Raw genomic sequence first — 18,841 nt, 5'->3', positions numbered from 1 at the left:
AACAAACAAAAAATAACAGACGGACAGAACCCTAGGACAAATGGTGAAAGCAAAGCTATACAGACAAAATCTCACACAGAAGCATACACATATACACTCACAAAAAGAGGAAAAGGGGAAAATATATACATATCATTGCTCCCAAAGTCCACCTCCTCAATTTGGGATGATTCATTGTCTATTCAGGTATTCCACAGATGCAGGGTACATCAAGTTGATTGTGGAGATTTAATCCGCTGCTCCTGAGGCTGCTGGGAAAAATTTCCCTTTCTCTTCTTTGCTCGCACAGCTCCTGGGGTTCCGCTTTGGATTTGGACCCGCCTCTGCGTATAGGTCGCCTGAGGGCGTCTGTTCTTCTCTCAGACAGGATGGGGTTAAAGGAGCAGCTCATTCGGGGGCTCTGGCTCGCTCAGGCCAGGGGGAGGGAGGGATACAGAATGCGGGGTGAGCCTGAGGCGGCAGAGGCCAGCGTGACGTTGCACCAGCCTGAGGTGTGCTGTGTGTTCTCCCGGGGAAGTTGTCCGTGGATCATGGGACCCTGGCAGTGGCGGGTTGCACAGGCTCCCGGGAGGCGGGGTGTGGATAGTGACCTGTGCTCACACACAGGCTTTTAGGTGGTGGCAGCAGCAGCCTTAGCGTCTCATGCCCGTCTTGGGTCTGCGCTGATAGCCACAGCTCGTGCCCGTCTCTGGAGCTCCTTTAAGCGGCGCTCTTAATCCCCTCTCCTTGTTCACCAGGAAAGAAAGAGAGAAGAAAAAGTCTCTTGCCTCTTTGGCAGGTCCAGACTTTTTCCTGAACTCCCTCCCCGTTAGCTGTGCTGCACTAACACCTTCAGGCTGTGTTCACGCCGCCAACCCCAGTCCTCTCCCTGCGATCCGACCGAAGCCCGAGCCTCAGCTCCCAGCCCCCGCCTGCCCTGGCGGGTGTGCAGACAAGCGTCTTGGTCTGGTGAGTGATGGTTGGCACTGATCCTCTGTGTGGGAATCTCTCTGCTTTGCCCTCCGCACCCCTGTTGCTGCACTCTCCTCCGTGGCTCCGAAGCTTCCCCCCTCCACCATCCGCAGTCTTCGCCCATGAAGGGGCTTCCTAGTGTGTGGAGACCTTTCCTCCTTCACAGCTCCCTCCCACTGGTGCAGGTCCTGTCCCTATTCTTTTGTCTCTGTTTTTTCTTTTTTCTTTTTCCCTACTCAGGTACGTGGGGAGTTTCTTGCCTTTTGGGAGGTCGGAGGTCTGAGGTCTTCTGCCAGCCTTCAGTGGGTGTTCTATAGGAGCAGTTCCACGTGTAGATGTATTTCTGATGTTTATGTGGGGAGGAAGGTGATCTCTGCATCTTACTCTTTCACCATCTTCTCCTCAACCCTATCATGGTAATCATTTTTAAGTGTACAGTTCATTAGTGTTAAGTATAATCACATTGTTGTGCAACGGATGTCTGGAACTTTTTTTCTTGCAACGTAAATCTTTGGAACTCAAGCCAGATTATTTGGTTCCTGTAACTTATAGTTTAAAAACATATGAACTTTTACTTTTGTTTATGTTTTGACAATGAGAGCAAATTCACATGTGTGTGAAGGGAGAAGGGAGTTAGGAATACAACATCAGGTCAGCTTAACCATCATTACTGGACCCCAATCTTCTGGCAGGTGCTGTTCTGAGCCTAGTGAAGTATATGAAATCTCAACAGTATGGACAGGAGCCTCAAGGCCAGTACAGGCCCAACAATTCTTCCCAGAGCATGTCCTGTGTATTAGGGGTCTCCTGAGAAAAAGAACCAATAATATGTATATATGTATATAAAAATACCTATGATAAGTAATTGACTCACATGATTATGGAGGCTGAAAAGTCCCAAGATGTGTAGTCAGCAAACTGGAGATCCAGATGAGCTGATGTTTCAGTTTTATTCTAAATGCAGGAAAAGACTTATGTCTCAGCTCAAAGTAGTCAGGCAGGAGGAGGTCCCTCTTGTTCTTTTTTATTTATTATTATTGAAGTATAGTTGATGTACAATGTTACATTATTTTCTGGTGTACAACATAGTGATTCAAAATTTTTATACATTGTATTCCATTTAAAGTTATTATAAAATATTGGCTATATTCCTTGTGCTGTACAATATATCTTTGTAGCTTATTTAGTAGTAGTAGTTTGTGCCTCTTTATCCCCTTCCCCTCTCTTGCCCCTCCCCCTTCCCTCTCCCCACTGGTAACCACTAGTTTGTTCTCTGTATCTGAGTCTGTTTCTGTTTTGTTATATTCCTTCATTTGTTTTACTTTTTAGATTCCAATTATAAGTGATAACATATAGCTTTTGTCTTTGTCTGACTTATTTTACTTAGCATAATACCTTCCAGGTCTATCCATCTTGTTACAAATGGCATAATTTCCTTCTTTTTTATGGCTGAGTAGTATTCCATTGTGCACACACACACATGTGTGTGTGTGTATCATGTCTTCTTTATCCATTCATCTGTTGATTGACACTTAGGTTGTTTCCATGTCTTGGCTATTGTGAATAGTGCTGGTATGAACATAGGGGTGCATGTATCTTTTTGAATTATAGTTTTGTCTGGATATATGCCCAGGAGTGGGATTGCAGGATCATATGGTAGTTCTATTTTTAGTGTTTTGAGGAACCTCCATACTCTTCCACAAATTTACATCACCACCAACAGTGCATAAGGGTTCCCTTTTCTCCACATCATTTCCAACACTTGTTATTTGCGGTCTTTTTTATTTACTTGATCTTTCTATTCAGTTCTTCAGTGGATTGGAAGAGGCCCACCTAAAAAGAGAGGATCCATCTGCTTTACTCCTTTACCAATTCACATGTTGATCTCGTCCAGAAACACCCACATAGACACATCCTGAATAATGACACCAAATGTCTGGGCACCTTGTGGCTCATTCAGATGGACACATAAAATTAATCATCACACTGCAGTTAACACTGAGTGTTTCCAAGATGACTTTGGGGACTGTGGACAAATTTAACAGCTGTGTGACCTTAGACAAGTTGTTTAACCTCTCTGTGCCTCAGTTTCCTCATCATAAACTAAAGATGATAATTGTCCCTCTCTCATTGAGTTGTCTTAAGGATTAAATGAATCAGTATTTGTAAAACACTTAGAAGGGTGCATGGCAAGTTGTAAGTGTAACATGTGCTAAATGCAATTTTAACAAATACCCAAAGCTCTGTATTTGTTTTGATGTGCAGTACAAAGAAATATAGTTGGCATGATTTCAGGGATATTTTTGCTTAGGATGAGGCTAAATAAAAAACATTAGGTTGATTTAAAGTCAAATATTAAGTAAATACTAGTATAGGATGTACGCGAAATGGTTAAAAAAAATGAGAAAGTGGAAAGGGAATGATTAGGTTTTGGAAATACTATGAATGAGAAAAAATAAGGTCATATCTACGGTGACCAAACAACCACAGCCTGGTTTTCTGAGGGATTTTCTGGGACACAGGGCATTCAGTGCTAAAACCAGGAGAATCCCCAGCAAACCAGGACATTTGGTCTATCTATATAACTACAGTTTGGCATTTATCCCACAAACATTTATTGAGCACCTGCATCGTTCCAGGCACTGGGGGCTTCCAAAGAGCCTCTAAGGAGTTGGCAGTGGAATGGACCCTTGGTTCTGCTCTTGCTACTGTTACGTCTGAATTTAAGCAGAGCTCTTCATTTTCACTCCATCTGTTTCTTAGTCTGCAAAGGAAGTGGTTGGAATAAATGATCTCTAATCCCTTCCAACACTGGGGTTCTTCAATATGAAGCACACAGGACGTCTGTTATTGCTAAAATCTCTACTCCCACTAATGTCCAGGGTGAGAAAAGAACAATGAGCAAAGAATGCATGTGATTCTTTTCTTAGCTCTCAATTCCAGCCTGAGGTAGGGGAGAAAATGAATGTAATTGAGACTCTCCCCTCTCCTGGGGTCCCAACCAACCACCACCATGACACACTAGGATCCTTTGAAAAGATCTCAATAATGCATGTTGTCAGGAAATTGGCAGAAGAGAGCCTTCCTTACAGGTTTAAGCAAGTAAGTTTCCATGAGAAGCACCTGAAGAGTTCATCAGGGGGAGAAGAGATGTTTATGATGCTCAGGGATACAGGGTGCTACAACTGTGGTTGTGTTTGGAAGTGAAAAGGAATCTTTGGTGGTAAGAATAGGATAGGTGATTTAATCAGTTAAGAGGCTCTTGTTTGGAGCCTTATTTCTCTTCATCAAATGACCTTTTGGAGTTGGCAGTATTCCAAGTTTCAGGCAAGTTATGTTACATAAGAGTGTATCTCCTTGACCATCTGTCTTTGTGTAAAATCATCTTACAGTTATGTCTTGGAAAAGCTATCTCACACAAATCATTATTTATACATATTTTTTCCAGAATCAGTTTAATGTAACAAATGTCTATTAGTGCCAGTTATGAGCTCAGTTCTGTGAAGTCAGAAGAGCAATGAGGATCTCAGTTGCTGGGAGCCGTGGCTAAGGAAGCATGACAGGAATCCAATCATCACATTATACTGATGATGCTATTTGTGGAAAACCTGAGGATTTTAATCTGGAACCAAGGTTCACTTTGTATGAGATATAGCAGACAGCAGAGGCTTTGGGTATGGAAAGTCTAAGTTTCTAGGCTCAGAGAACTTAATTCTCAGGAGTCAGGTCTTTTTTCATAATGAAATTCTAAGACTTGTGATGCCCAGATTTCTTCCAGGCAGCATTCTCTCTAATTATAGTTCCTCTGAGTTACTGCAGGTGTTTAGAACCATAATGTTGAGAGAGAGAGAGATTATGAAAACAAGTCCATGTCAGTGGGGGTATAGCTCAGGGGTAGAGCATTTGACTGCAGATCAAGAGGTCCCTGGTTCAAATCCAGGTGCCCCCTGCATATTCTTCATGCTTTAGAAAAATACGTATTGATTTTGACTTTTATCTTCTGTGGCTCATGGCTCTTTGAATAATCACTAATTTCCCTTTTGTATATGCCAGGTGGCAGACTATGTTCTTTATGTTAATTACCTCCTTCATTTCTCATCAAAATTTTACAAGACACATTATCTCCATTTTGCATGAGGAGTCTGAGACTTGGAGATACTACAAAGCTCAGGTCCAGAATTTGAACTCAGAGCATGGTTCTCAATGACTTCATTATACTACTCATTCTGTTCTCCTTCTGTTAAAATCTTTGTCACAAAATTCCACTTAGTAATGCTCCCAAGGTGTTAGAACTGTCCATAGAGTTTTAGAACATTTGGCTGCAGGGCAAACTCAGTAACTTAGTGATGGAGTCCACACTTTACAGTGTCCTGGGGGCAGTCAGAGAATAGAGTCCTTGTTCACAGAACACTGCTGTGGATAAACATGAACTGGCCTAAAGTTTAGGGAACTGCACTCCTTTCCTGCTCTAAAGCTTGAGGACTTTCTATTACCTTTCCACCCCCAGTTCATTTCCTGCAGCAAGCACCCCACCTTGGGTGCCTGCATTCCGGACCCAGGCTGGGTCCAGAGGTCAGGCCTTAGTCTAGGTTTAACTCCTGCCTACAACTCAGGTACTGCTGCATTTTTAAATTAGCTTGAATGACATACACTGAGCACCTATTATGTGCCAGAATTGTGCAATGTGTGAACCCAGAAGTGAATAAGACACAGCCCCTGGACTCAGTGTGCTCTCAGCCAGGAAGCAGGCCTGTAAAATAAGAAGTCAGACAGCTGTGGGCTGGACCGAGCTGGGCCAGCTTCAGGAATGCAGAGGAGACAGCTATTACCTCTGTCCAGAGGAGGGAGGTTACAGGAGGCTTCCAAGAGGAGCTGATGGCAAGTCAGGATCTCACAGAAGAACAGTATCTCACCAGAGGGAAGGTGGAGGAGGGGCAGGGGTGCAGTGAGTGAGTGTTGGGTCCCAGGTAGAGAGAACTGCATGGGCAGAGGCTGGAGCCAGATGGATGCAGTTGGAGGCAGCTGGAGCACAAAATGTGCTATGCGGAGTGTCAGCAGAGGAGGCTGAAGCTGAGGAGGCAGACAGGGATCAAAATGTAAGAACTCTTGTTGTGCTGAGAGGCTTGCAGTTTATCATGGAGGTATTTAAGAGGAGTGGCCTAGATGCACCTGATTTTAAAACGACTGCTGTGGGAGCAGTAGGGGATGGATGTGAGGGGTGGAGGCTGGGAAACAATTTAGGAGGTGGTGGCACTGCGGTGCAGGGGTGGGGGTGGGCGTAAGTGATGTCAAAGCTAAAATCAGCAGTACCCAGTGATTAACTTGTACTGGGGAGGAGAGGTTGGAAGAAACCCAGAGTCATGTTACATGCCTTGGCCAAATGACTGAGTACACAGTGGTGTCACCAACCAAGACAGGGAGGAGGCTGATCAGATGGTTATATAGGCAGGCCTGGCACCCAGCTCTGAGCCCACACAGAAATCCTGGCCCCACCACCTCCCAGCTGCATGGCCACTCTGTGCCTCAGTTTCCTTACTTGCAAAATCAGTATGCTAACAATAATACCTGTTCTGTTGGATTTTTTGGTGATGATTCAGCAGGAAGTTATGGCTAGAACTTTTAGTACTGAGCCTGGCACATAGCAAGTGTTTAGTAAATATGGACTATTATTATTACAACAAAGCAAAATAAGAGGAGATGCAGGTTTGAGCAGGAAGACAGCAAGTGTAGTTTGGGGCACACTGGGTTTGCAATCTGAGGTTTCTGTAGAACCTCAGAGTGGAGCGGCTGGGAAGGGTCGTCTACGGCCCTCAGAGAGCTGTGAGCTGGACCTCTGGGGGCTGTGGGTTCCTTAGGTTCACAGCAGCTGCCAGGCTTCATCAGGGAGAACTTACTGCAGTGACAGAGATGTCCTTGACCTTTCTTCTCCATCTTGGAGATACACAAGATTGAAACTTTTCAGACTGGAACTCAAGGAACTAGGAATCTGTGGTGTTCAAAGGTGAATTTTGGACTTCTTAACTGTTTTTTTTTTTTCCAGCTGTAAAATGAGGCAGTTCACCTGGACGAGATCCCCTTGAAAATCTGATGAAATCATGTACAATATACAATTCATGCACACATACAATATTTGCCTGTAATTCAGAGTTGAACATGAACCTCTGTAGTCCAGTTGTGGATACCCAGTTAAGACCCCCTCCATGTCCAATACTTGATGGCAGCCTATGATATTTACAACATTCACTGATGTGCTTGGAGATTTATGGGCAGTTGGTGGGTATTTTAAACACTGGAGAGCTAGACTGAGAATATAGCACTGAGCTTTAAGTTCTGAGAAGAGAATGAACATACATGCTCTGGGAAAAGTAGGAGGTGATGTGGCTAGAAGGGAATCAGGGATGAAATTAAATCTAGGAGGAATCTCAGCCACACAGATATTTATGAAATATGATGAAACTCATAAAAGTGGAATAAGTGCTTATAGGGGGCATAATAGCATCAGGGGGTATAGCTCAGTGGTAGAGCATTTGACTGCAGATCAAGAGGTCCCTGGTTCAAATCCAGGTGCCCCCTGTTTTTTTCTTTTGTTCTTCCTGGCAGTTTCATTAAAAGACTGGATCTAGGGTGAGGTAAGCAAGGTGCCTAGGGCTCAAAATTTAAGGAGGCACTCACTCTCAGGTTCATGGAGGTGCCTTGGCTCCCTCACAGTAGAACTGTGTGCTCATGTAAACCTACCCTGCCTGCACCAGACACACACAAACACAGCCACACACCCAGAGACACCCAAAGACACCCCCACACCAGATGTCCCCCAACCACACACACACACACAGATCCACACACAGTCACACACAGACACACCAATAGACAAAAATACACACACACATGCACTTTCTCACATGTACCTTTATTTCTCCAGTCCTGTATATTCAAGTCTTATCAACCAGAAATTTCCAGCTTCCTTTCTACAAACTTTTTATCTTTTAGTAATTTTAGAGTTACAGAAGAGTTGTAACGATAGTACAGAGAGGTCCCCTATAACTTTCACTCAGCTTCCCCTAATGTTGACAAACTTATGTAACTGTGACATATTTCTCAAAACTATGAAACATCAGTGCAGCACTATTAACCAAACCAAAGACATCATTCAGATTTCACCAGTTTTTCCACCAGTGTCTTTTTTCTGTTCCAGGATTCAATACAGTGTACCATGTTGCACTTAGTCATAATGTCTTCTTAGTGTCCATCAACTTCTGACAGTTGCTCAGCCTTTCCTTGTGGGTTTTTTAAAATTGAAATGCAGTTGAGTTACAATGTTGTGTTAATTTCTGATGTATATCAAAGTGATTCAGTTATACATATATGTATAATTCTTTTTCATATTCTTTTCTATTATGGTTTATCTCAGGATATTAAATATAGTTCCCTGTGCTATACAGTAGGACCTTGTTGTTTATCCATTCTCTCTCTATATATATCTATTCTATATATCTATTCTATATAATAGTTTGCATCTGCTAACCCCAAACTCCCAGTGCATCGTTCTCCTAACCCCTTCCCCCCTTGGCAACCACACGTCTGTTCTCTATGTCTGTAAGTCTGTTTCTGTTTTGTAGATAAGTTAATTTGTGTCATATTTTAGATTCCACATATAAGTGATATCATATGATATTTGTCTTTGGCTTACTTCACTTATGTCTAGTTCCATCCATGTTGCTGCATTATTTTGTTCTTTTTATTCCATTATTTATATGTACTACATCTTCTTTATCCATTCATCTGTCAATGGATATTTAGGTTGTTTCCATGTCGTGGCTATTGTGAATAGTGCTGCTGTGAACAGAGTGGTGCATGTACCTTTTTGAATTAGAGTTTTGTCTGGATATATGCCCAGGAGTGGGATTGCTGGATCATAGGTAATTCTTTTTTTTTATTGCACATATATTTTAATGCTCAATTTTAAAATTAAAAACATAAGAGATAAACTTTTGAAAACCTGTTTTTGGTAACTTTTAACAGATTGTACTATCAATTAAATTCCCATAAAATTATATCTGAATTACAAATTTGTTCGTAATTTGGTTTTTGATCACTTCAGACACATTGAAGAATAGCCAAAACATCCAAATGCAATTTTTTTTTTTTTACAAAATTCACTGTTACCTGCCTACTTAACATACTCTGAAACTCATCATCATTAATTTAATTCACTTTCTTGTTCTCTTGACATCTACTTAGATTTAGAGTTACCCCTGCTTTTTATATTCCCTAATGGTTTCCTAATGTTACTTTGATAACTTCCCAGGGTTTCAGTAGACTTACAAGAATGTGGGGCTCTAATTAATGGGTCTGGATTTCTACCTGACTAATTTTTTAAAAATGTTTGAAGTATAATATACATACATAAGCACAAACAAAACCTACCCATCTAATCAGTCCCCAGAGCAAGAATGATAACATTACTAGTGAGCAGAGGGAGTTGATGAAGCAGATATGTTTTACTCAGTTCTTGTTTAAATCTATAGCCATCGTAATGACCCTTGGTCAACTATGAACTAAACTACTGGAATGTTCACATAGTGGCTGGGTAAAGATATTAGTCTATATGCCCAAAGTAGTGAGTCAAGATGAGCAAGCATGTTAAAGTAAACATCAAGTTTCATGATGTGTACCCAGGGCCTGGTTTGGGGTTCACACCCATGGCTAGGAAGTGACCAATTCCATTTAGGAACTTTGGACCCCAAGACTCAAGCCAAGTTTCCTGAGCATGGTCATCTCACACATATTCTTGTACTTCCCACCTGGAGAAGAAGATGCATCCCCTGCATAGGGAGGGCAAGAAAGCCTGCTTTTTACCTCTCTAACATTTGCCTGTATATATCTTTTTTCTGTTATTTCTGCCCTGTATCCTTCGCAGTAATAAATCTTAGCCATGACTAAAACTACATTGGGTCATGTTAGTCCTTCCAGTGAATCCCCAATCTAGCGGGTGATCATGGGATGGCTGAGACCATGGCTGAGACCATTCTGAGGTGACTAGCACCTCAGAAGATCCCTTCTTCCTCCTTTAAAATCAGTATGTCTCCCAAGAATAATTACCATCTTGACTTCTAACAGCATAGAGTAGTTCTGCTCGTTTTTGAACAATATATATTCGGAATCATACAGTCTGACAGTCTGTGCTCTTTTGTACCTAGATTCTTTCACTCAAAATTTTTTGTGTGAGTCATATATGTTATGTGTGTAGTTGTAGTTTAATCATTTTCATAGCTGAATTGAGTATTTTCATTGACTATATTACAATTTATGTTTCCATGCTTCTGTAGATGAACATCAGTGTTGTTCTAAGTTTTGGATGATTATCATTGTTGTTGCTGTGTATATTTTGTTTCATGTCTTTTGGTGAACATGTGTATACTCTTCACAATAATTCTGTTTTTAGCTTTTTGAGGAAATTCTGTACTGTTTTCCATAGTGGCTGCACCAGCTTACATTCTCACCAACAATGTAAGAGTGTTCCCTTTTCTCTCCTTGTGGGTTTTTTTTTTTTTTTTTTTTTGTATACTTAACACTTTTTAAAACTTTGGGTCAGATATTTTGTAGAACACTCCTCACTTTGGGTTTGTCTGGTGTTTTCTCATGATTAGCTTGGGGTTATGTACTTTGTGGAAGAAGATCATAAATGTGCCGTGTCCTTTTTAGTCACATCTTATTAGGGGCAGAAGAAAAACACCGTAGCAATTTACTGCCACATTGGTAAAATGTTTAGGTGTCCAGTGTCTGAGGCACATCAGGATATGCCTTCTACAGTGAGAGACACAACACAGAACAAGGCGCATCACTCAGTGAGCCTCTTTGGGTTTTGGTGGCAATGTGTTTCTCTGGTATGTTTACTAGATAACAATAGCCCATAAGATTGTCAGTTTTTTTGTGTGTGGACCCCAAGGCAAGAAAAGGGTCTGCACATAGGCTGTGGTGAACAGTAAAGATTGGTATCCTTTTCCTGCAAGGTCTGATGCAGGTAAGGTGGCCTCTGTCCCTCTTGTAGCTATGTCATCTAGCAAAATGTGGCCCTAGGGTCACTGTTCCAGTTCATAGCTGCCTTAGCCCAGGAGTGACATACATCACTTCTGCTTACAGTTTGCAGGACAGAACTAGTCATGTGGCCCCAACTTCATGCACTGGAGGTTAGGAAAGGTTAGGAAAGCATTTGGGTACTTGGTGAGTATGAATTTTCTTTGCCATAACCCATCTTACCCATTCCAATATGGACACTTAGTTGGTGGCAATTCTTTCTGATTCTTCTTGTCAAGTGACTGGCAAGGTCTTTGCACACAGTATGGGCTCAGAAAGGATTTGGTGAATAACAGCTACTGGCTAATTCAGTGAATGAATAAATAAATGAAGCAAGGTATACAAAGAAAGTATATTTCTAAATTATTTGGAAACTAATTTTATTATAAGGCAAGAGTTATACCTCTCACATTAAAAAGTACTTATTGCTGCTTAAGAGTCAACCTTTTATTGAAGAAGAAAATGTTGTCTGTGCCCATCATGTAAAATACATAATAATAATTGTTTTTACCAGTTTGTTTTACTCTGAGAAATGTTTCATACTCTGCCTCCCTTTCTAAAAGTGTCCACATGACCTTCAGCCATTGTAAAATCAAAGCACCTTTATTATATACAATTTTAAACATATATCAAAGAATATAGGAAGGAATAAAAATTGGTTGGTTCTTCACCACTGTCTTTAAAACTGTTGTCTTTTTTATATGTGATTGTGTTTGTACATGTGTGTGTTTTTTTGTGTGAATGTATGTAAATATTTATTAAACAAAAATGCATCAGGCATATCTTAGGCAGCATCTCAGATCCTCTTGGCCTTGACCATTTCTGAGGCCCTTGACCACCTTTTCTGCCCTGGCTGCCACGGGGGTAACTGAGTATGAAAGGACCTGTCAGCTCCACCCAGGCATGCCCTGCAGCCTTCCCTCCTGTCCACGCTGGATGCTCCGGCCTCCCATTCTTGGCTTCCTTCATGCTTTTGAAGTGTGAGAGGTCACGTGCCCAGTTGGTGCCCCCACATACAGAACTTGGAAGTGTTAAGGAGCTCATGCACCATGGGGAAACCTTTCACCAATGAGCTGCAGAAGCTGAGGCTAAAATCTTCTCCTCGTTTCTTAGGACAGATTGTCTGGGGATGCAGTTCTTCACACATCCTCTCAAGAGACAGTTTTATGAGATCAAGCAACTAGTGCATTTGTTACCACATGGAGGCCATATTGGAAATTCACCTTTGAACTTATTGAACCTTCTTTCTCTTCCTCCCTCCCTTTTCCCTCACTCCTGCTCCCTGGGATGGCACTTTCTGAAAAACTAATAGCACACAAGCTTTTCTCAAGCTCAAGCTTCTGGGGTACACGGGTACAGCAGACACTCTGGATGCTTTGCCAATTTTCCCTTCAGCCCTTCCCACACATTTCACCCTGGCCTGATTCCAACTGTCAGCATCTGCATCTCTTCTCCTGAGGGTTTTTTTTTTTTTTAACCAAGAGCCTACTTTGCATATGTTCATGGTAAGGTGGAGGTGCCAGAGAATTAATGGCCCTTGGGAACAGCCCTCAAACAATGACTGACAGAAGCTGTTGTTTAAATACCGCTGATTTCTTACACCTTCCACGGGATCACTCTGAGCCATGATGCCGTCTGCCTGGGCTCCAGAGTTCCCAGTGGAATTGAGTTGGGTTGTCCAAGGAGGTAACTTGCATGACGGTACAGTCTTTACTGGCTTTCCCTTTCCTGTCCCACTCCTCCTCTCCTCACCAGTGTGCCTTGTGGTCATCTCTCAAATAAGTTACTTGAACTTGAATTCTTGACTCAAGAGTCTGCTGCTGTGGGAACCCAAACCAAAATATCAACCTAAGATACATTTTGTAATTAATTAATTAATTAGGCTGCATCAGGTCTTAGTTGCAGCACGTGGGATCTTTGTTGTGGTATGTGGAATCTTCCTCTTAGTTGTGGTATGCAGGCTTTTCTAGTTGCTGTGTGTAGGCTTCTCTCAAGTTGTGGCACACGGGCTCCAGAGCATGTGGGTTCAGTAGTTGCAGCACGGTACACAGGCTTAGTTGTCGTGCAGCATGTGGGATCTTAGTTCCCCAACCAGGGATCAAACCTGTGTCCCCTGCACTGGAAGGCGGATTCTTAACCACTGGACCACCAGGGAAGTCCCTAAGACATATTTTGTTAAGTTGATATAACTGATTTTTTCCATTTAATAATATATCCTGTACATGATGTTAAATATTCTAAAACTTTTCTAAAATATATGAGTTTTAAGTGCCACATGGTGTTTAACATATGGATTACACTAATAATATGTTGGGCATTTCAGTTGTTTCCAAGTTTCCTATACAACTATAATTAACCAGCACTAAATGGAGCTGGACAGGCTTTGTCTCTAGGGCACAGTTACAAATACACAAGCCACAGAAAGGTCATTTGTGCATGTGATGGGAAAGAAATAATCAATGTAGAGATTTCCCCTGACTTCTATTTGATGTTTTTTGAAGGTTGCCATATAACAGGGGTTCTTTAGAGAAAAATCAAAGGAATCTCAATTATATTCTATAATACTTTAAAAGGAAATGAGTTGCATCCAAGCTTTCATCAAACAAGGTACCATTTCTCTCTCATTCCTCTTTGAAAAGAAATGACTGCTAAAAGCTGATCATGTGGTACTTTGCTACCTGATGGATTTCCTTTTTCTGTGGGGAAACTTTGGCTTCCTTCTTCCAAAGGGACATATCTCTGTCACTGTTTTACAGTTAGGATAACTTCTAACAGTTTATTCTGGTTTCCTGAATGATTTGGGACCAGTTAACCACCCACTGTAAGCTCTGGGTTCTTTTCCTTTGTACATTGGGGATAATAATAATATTTCCCTTACTAAGTTTGATGTCAGAATTGTATAATATAATGTCAATAGAGTACATAGTAACTGCTCAATAAATGAGAGTAATTATTTTCCAGTTACTTCCTTTTCAGTGGTGAAAGGAATAGTGTAGAGCAGAGGTTGGGGCTTAAGAAATATGGAGGGGCATAAGGGTGGGACATGCAGATGTCTAATTAGATTCAGGGAACATGAATGGTTCTCTGCTCAAAGCGATCTTCTGTACAGATTCTTCCTGCTGTGACAGTCCAGGTCCCATAGCCCTGCATAATCCCAGCCTTCTTACCTTGCTCAGTGCTTCTCAAAGTGCCCCAGGAGCATCAGTAACACCTGGGAACTGATTAGAAATGCAGATTGCCAGGCTCCTCTTTGATTTTTAGGCTCAGAATCTCTGGGGGAGGGCAGTAATCTCTGTTTAAAAAAATCTGCTGGTGAACATTAAGGGCTTGGGCCTTTGTATCTGGCCTGTCCTGGCGTTCCTGCCTGAATCAGGTACCCCCTCTTACAGCCTTCATCCTGAGATGTTACTATTTGCTCTGTCTCAATTATGTATTCCTTTCCAGCTCTGATTTTGACTCCTCAACTTTCGAGTTGTACTAAGACCTTTGATCTGCCATGGGATGTGATTTCTACTTGTCTGTTGGTCCCTGTATCTGGTGGCTCCAGACAATTCATCCTTGGGCCATTTAGCCACTGGGACCTCAGTCTGCCTGAAGCCAGACCAGGAAGCCAATATTTCTACCAGGTTTTGGCCCCTGTGGGAGGACTGGCCCATTACTAGCCCAACTTCCAAGCTCAGTCCTGCCCCAGGCTCTGAAGCAATGGGACACCACATCAGGGAAATAAAAGAACCTCTGGATTCATAGCTCTGTCTCCAGGACTCAGTCCAACATGTGGTTCCTGTTGCTTTGACTGCCCCCAAATTCCACCTGAGTCCCTGTCTTCATTCTCAGCTCAGTGTCCCCTTTCCTCTTGGGCTGGAGCCCTGCTTCCCTCTCGTTAGTCTTAGTGGCTGGAGTCTTATTGCTCTCAGTATATTAGTTACCTACTGCTGCATAAAAATTTACCCCATCACTTACTGACTTAAAACAATGATGAACATTTGTTACCATACACAGTTTCTGAGGGGCAAGAATTCAGAGGCAGCTTCGCTAGGTGATTGTGGCTCGGGGTCGTTCATGAGGTTGTCATCAAGCTATTCATGGAGGAAGCCTTGGCTGCCACTGGCCGTGCTGCTTTCAAAGGGGCTCACTCGCTCACACAGTCAGCAAACTAATGCTGGCTGTTGGCAAGAGGCCTAAGCTTTTTGCCGTCCAGACTTCTCCACAGGAGTGTCTGAATATTCTTAGGATGTGGCAGCTACCTTCCCCTGCATAAACCAACATTTCTGTCACATTTTATTTGTTAGAACCAGTCATTAAGGGCACTCCACACTCAGGGGAGGAGAATGAGTCTGTACCTTCTGAAAAAAGACGTGTCAAAGAATTTGTGGGCTTATTTTAAAACCACTGGAGTCAGTCTTTGGGGAAAAACTTCCTTCCACATACCACCCAATTTTTAAGATGCTCTGCTCTGCTGGCCTATTCTGGCAGATTCTAGATGCTGACTTTTATTTTGGGCCAGGTAACTGCACCTCCCACCAGACAGAGAGCCCCTCTTACCTATTTTCAGTATTCAACCCAAGTTGGTATTGATATCCAAGGGGTCTTATCTCTTTATAATGATAAGATTCAGTCATAATTGAGCACCTGCTGTGTGAATTGATAACTGGTTTATTGTTGCCTGTTTCTAACTTGGTGCATCAGACATGTCCTAACAAACACAATCAAAGCCTTTGTCAATAAGAGATTGAGTTAATAATTATTTTGTGTGTTAACCAGGCCCAGGGCTGCCACACAAATATATGCAGTTAGAACATCATGCAAAGCTGCCCATCTGAGCAGGAGAGTAGTAGCTGAAATCCAGGCCACACTCCATTAACCGAGCTAGTCTGGGCTGCATGTGCCTACAGGGAAGGGAGACTTTTTCTTTGTTTTTATTTATTTATTTTTAAATGTATTTTATTGAAGTATAGTTGATTTACAATGTTGTGTTAATTTCTGCTGTACAGCAAAATGATTCACTTATACATAAATATACATTCTTTTTCATATTATTTTCCATTATGTTTTATCACAGGATTTTGAATATATTTCCCTGTGCTATACAGTAAGACTTTGTTGTTTATCCATTCTATATATAAAAGCTTACATCTGCTAATCCCAACCTCCCATTCCATCCCTCTCCCATCCCCCTCCCCCTTGACAACCACAAGTCTATTCTCTGTGCCTGTGAGTCTGTTTCTGTTTTGTAGATAAGTTCGTTTGTGTCCTATTTTAGATTCCACATATAAGTGATATCATATGGTATTTGTCTTTTTCTGACTTACTTCACTTAGTATGATCATATCTAGGTCCATCCATGTTTGTGCAAATGGCATTATTTTTTCTTTTTTATGGCTGAGTAATATTCCACCTATATATATCTATCTCACATCTTTTTTATCCATTCATCTGTCAATGGACATTTAGCTTGTTTCCATGTCTTGGCTATTGTAAATAGTGCTGCTGTGAACATAGAGATGCATGTATCTTTTTGAATTATAGTTTCATCTGGATATATGCCCACAATGGGATTGCTGGATCATATGGTAATTTTATTTTTAGTTTTTTGAGGAACCTCCATTCTGTTTTCCACAGTAGCTGCACCAATTTACATTCCCACCAACAGTGTAGAACAGTTTGAAGGGAGCCTTTTTCTAATGCACATGAATGTGCCATTAATTTGCTGAGCATTAACCCTCAGGGCTGTGCCCACCCAGTGTGGATATCTTTTCTAATTCTCACAAAGGTGTGTATGAACTAGGAGTGGCCCTGGTTGGATCTCTTTTTGTTGCACACAACAGAAGCCCAACTCAAATTGGTGTTTGCAAAACAGGAATTTAAGTGAAAAATCTAGGTTTCATATTTGGCTTCAAACATGGCTGTACCCAAGTCATGTTACCAGGAATCTGTTTTTTCTCCCTTTCTTGGATCTGCTTTTCTCTGTGTTGTTTACATTATTCTCAGGAAGATTCTCCCCAAGTTGTGGCCAGTTGACCAAGTTGACCTCCTTTCCTCTTAGCCATCCGAGGACAAAAGGAAGTTTGTCTTCTGGATACTTCCAGCACAAGTCCTGTGATTAAGTCTCACTGGCCTGTTTCTGAACCAGTCATGTAGCGATGGCCATGGAATTTTGTGATTTCACTGTGTCTTCATTCTTTGCCTATTTCTAGAGCTGGGGAGTTTGTTCTGCCCATTCAGACCACACTAAGATTGGGAGTGGGTGGTTATCTAAACAAAAAGTTGGACGCCTTTATCAGAAAAGAGAGGGTAGATTGAGAACAAGGCATTGCAGCTGCATCCATTCACCAAAGTGTCATCACGGGGTGGAGCAGCAGGAGGGGGCTGAGAAGGTGATGAAACCAAAGCTTGGGTTTTGCCCATTATCCTGTGGCGGCCACAGGTTCCCTGCAGGCTCCCTCTCAGGGAACTGAACAGCTGATTGCACAGCTCAGTGTGGCCTCCTCGTGTCAGCAGTGTAAATGGCTCTCTCACAAAGCATCTGAATCTTATCTAATACCATTTCATTTCCCATCCAGTTCTTGCTCAGGGTTCCTTGATGTCGCCAGCTTTTTCCTTTCTTGCTCTCATACTGTCTCATTTCTGAGCTTCTATTCTGAGGAGCAGGAGCTGATATTCACAAACCTGCAGCCTACAAAAAGAAGACCCCAAATACAGTAATTTAAGCTAAATGAGAAGACACAGAAACACACAGCAGATAAAGGAGCAGGTAAAAACCCACCAGACCAAACAAATGAAGAGGAAATAAGCAGTCTACCTGAAAAAAATTCAGAGTAATGTTAGTAAAGATGATCCAAGATCTTGGAAACAGAAAGGAGAAAATACAAGAAATATTTAACAAGGACCTAGAAGAAATACAAAGCAATCAAACAATGATGAACAACACAATAAATGAAATTAAAAATTCTCTAGAAAGAATCAATAGCAGAATAACTGAGGCAGAAGAACGGAAAACTGACCTGGAAGATAAAATAGTGGAAATAACTACTGCAGAGCAGAATAACAAAAAAGAATGAAAAGAATTAAGGACAGTCTCAGAGACCTCTGGGACAACATTAAATGCACCAACATTAGAGTTATAGGGGTTCCAGAAGAAGAAGAGAAAAGGAAAGGGACTGAGAAAATATTTGAAGAGATTATAGTTGAAAAATTCCCTAACATGGGAAAGGAAGTAGTCACCCAAGTCTAGGAAGTGCAGAGAGTCCCATACAGGATAAATAGAAGGAGAAACACGTCAGGACACATATTAATCAAACTATCAAAAATTAAATACAAAGAAAAAATATTAAAAGCAGCAAGGGAAAAACAACAAATAACATATAAGGGAAACCCCATAAGGTTAAGAGCTGATCTTTCAGCAGAAACTCTGTAAGCCAGAAGGGAGTGGTAGGATATACTTAAAGTGATGAAGGAGAAAAACCTACAACCAAGCTTACTCTACCCAGCAAGGATCTCATTCAGATTTGATGGAGAAACTAAAACATTTACAGACAAGCAAAAGCTAAGAGAATTCAGCACCTCCAAACCAGCTTTACAACAAATGCTAAAGGAACTGCTCTAGGCAGGAAACACAAGAGAAGGAAAAGACCTACAATAACAAACCCAAAACATTTAAGAAAATGGGAATAGGAACATACATAATGATAACTACCTTAAATGTAAATGGATTAAATGCTTCAACCAAAAGACATAGTCTGACTGAATGGATACAAAAACAAGACACATATATATGCTGTCTACAAGAGACCCACTTCAGACTTAGGGACACATAGAG

The 18,841-nt window shown here is 41.6% G+C and overlaps 2 non-coding genes across 2 annotated transcripts; both read left to right on the top strand.

Moving 5' to 3' along the window:
• Positions 1–4,828: 4,828 nt before the first annotated feature.
• TRNAC-GCA (transfer RNA cysteine (anticodon GCA)) lies at positions 4,829–4,900 on the top strand. The gene has a single exon. It is a non-coding gene; the product is annotated as a tRNA-Cys (tRNA).
• Positions 4,901–7,452: 2,552 nt separating this feature from the next.
• Positions 7,453–7,524, top strand: TRNAC-GCA (transfer RNA cysteine (anticodon GCA)). The gene has a single exon. It is a non-coding gene; the product is annotated as a tRNA-Cys (tRNA).
• Positions 7,525–18,841: the final 11,317 nt, after the last annotated feature.

Source organism: Eschrichtius robustus, chromosome 6 (assembly GCF_028021215.1).
Source record: "Eschrichtius robustus isolate mEscRob2 chromosome 6, mEscRob2.pri, whole genome shotgun sequence".
In the NCBI taxonomy this organism is placed as follows: Eukaryota; Metazoa; Chordata; class Mammalia; order Artiodactyla; family Eschrichtiidae; genus Eschrichtius; species Eschrichtius robustus.
The sequence above is the reverse complement of the archived record's forward strand: the minus strand, read 5'-3'. Positions and strand labels throughout refer to the sequence as shown.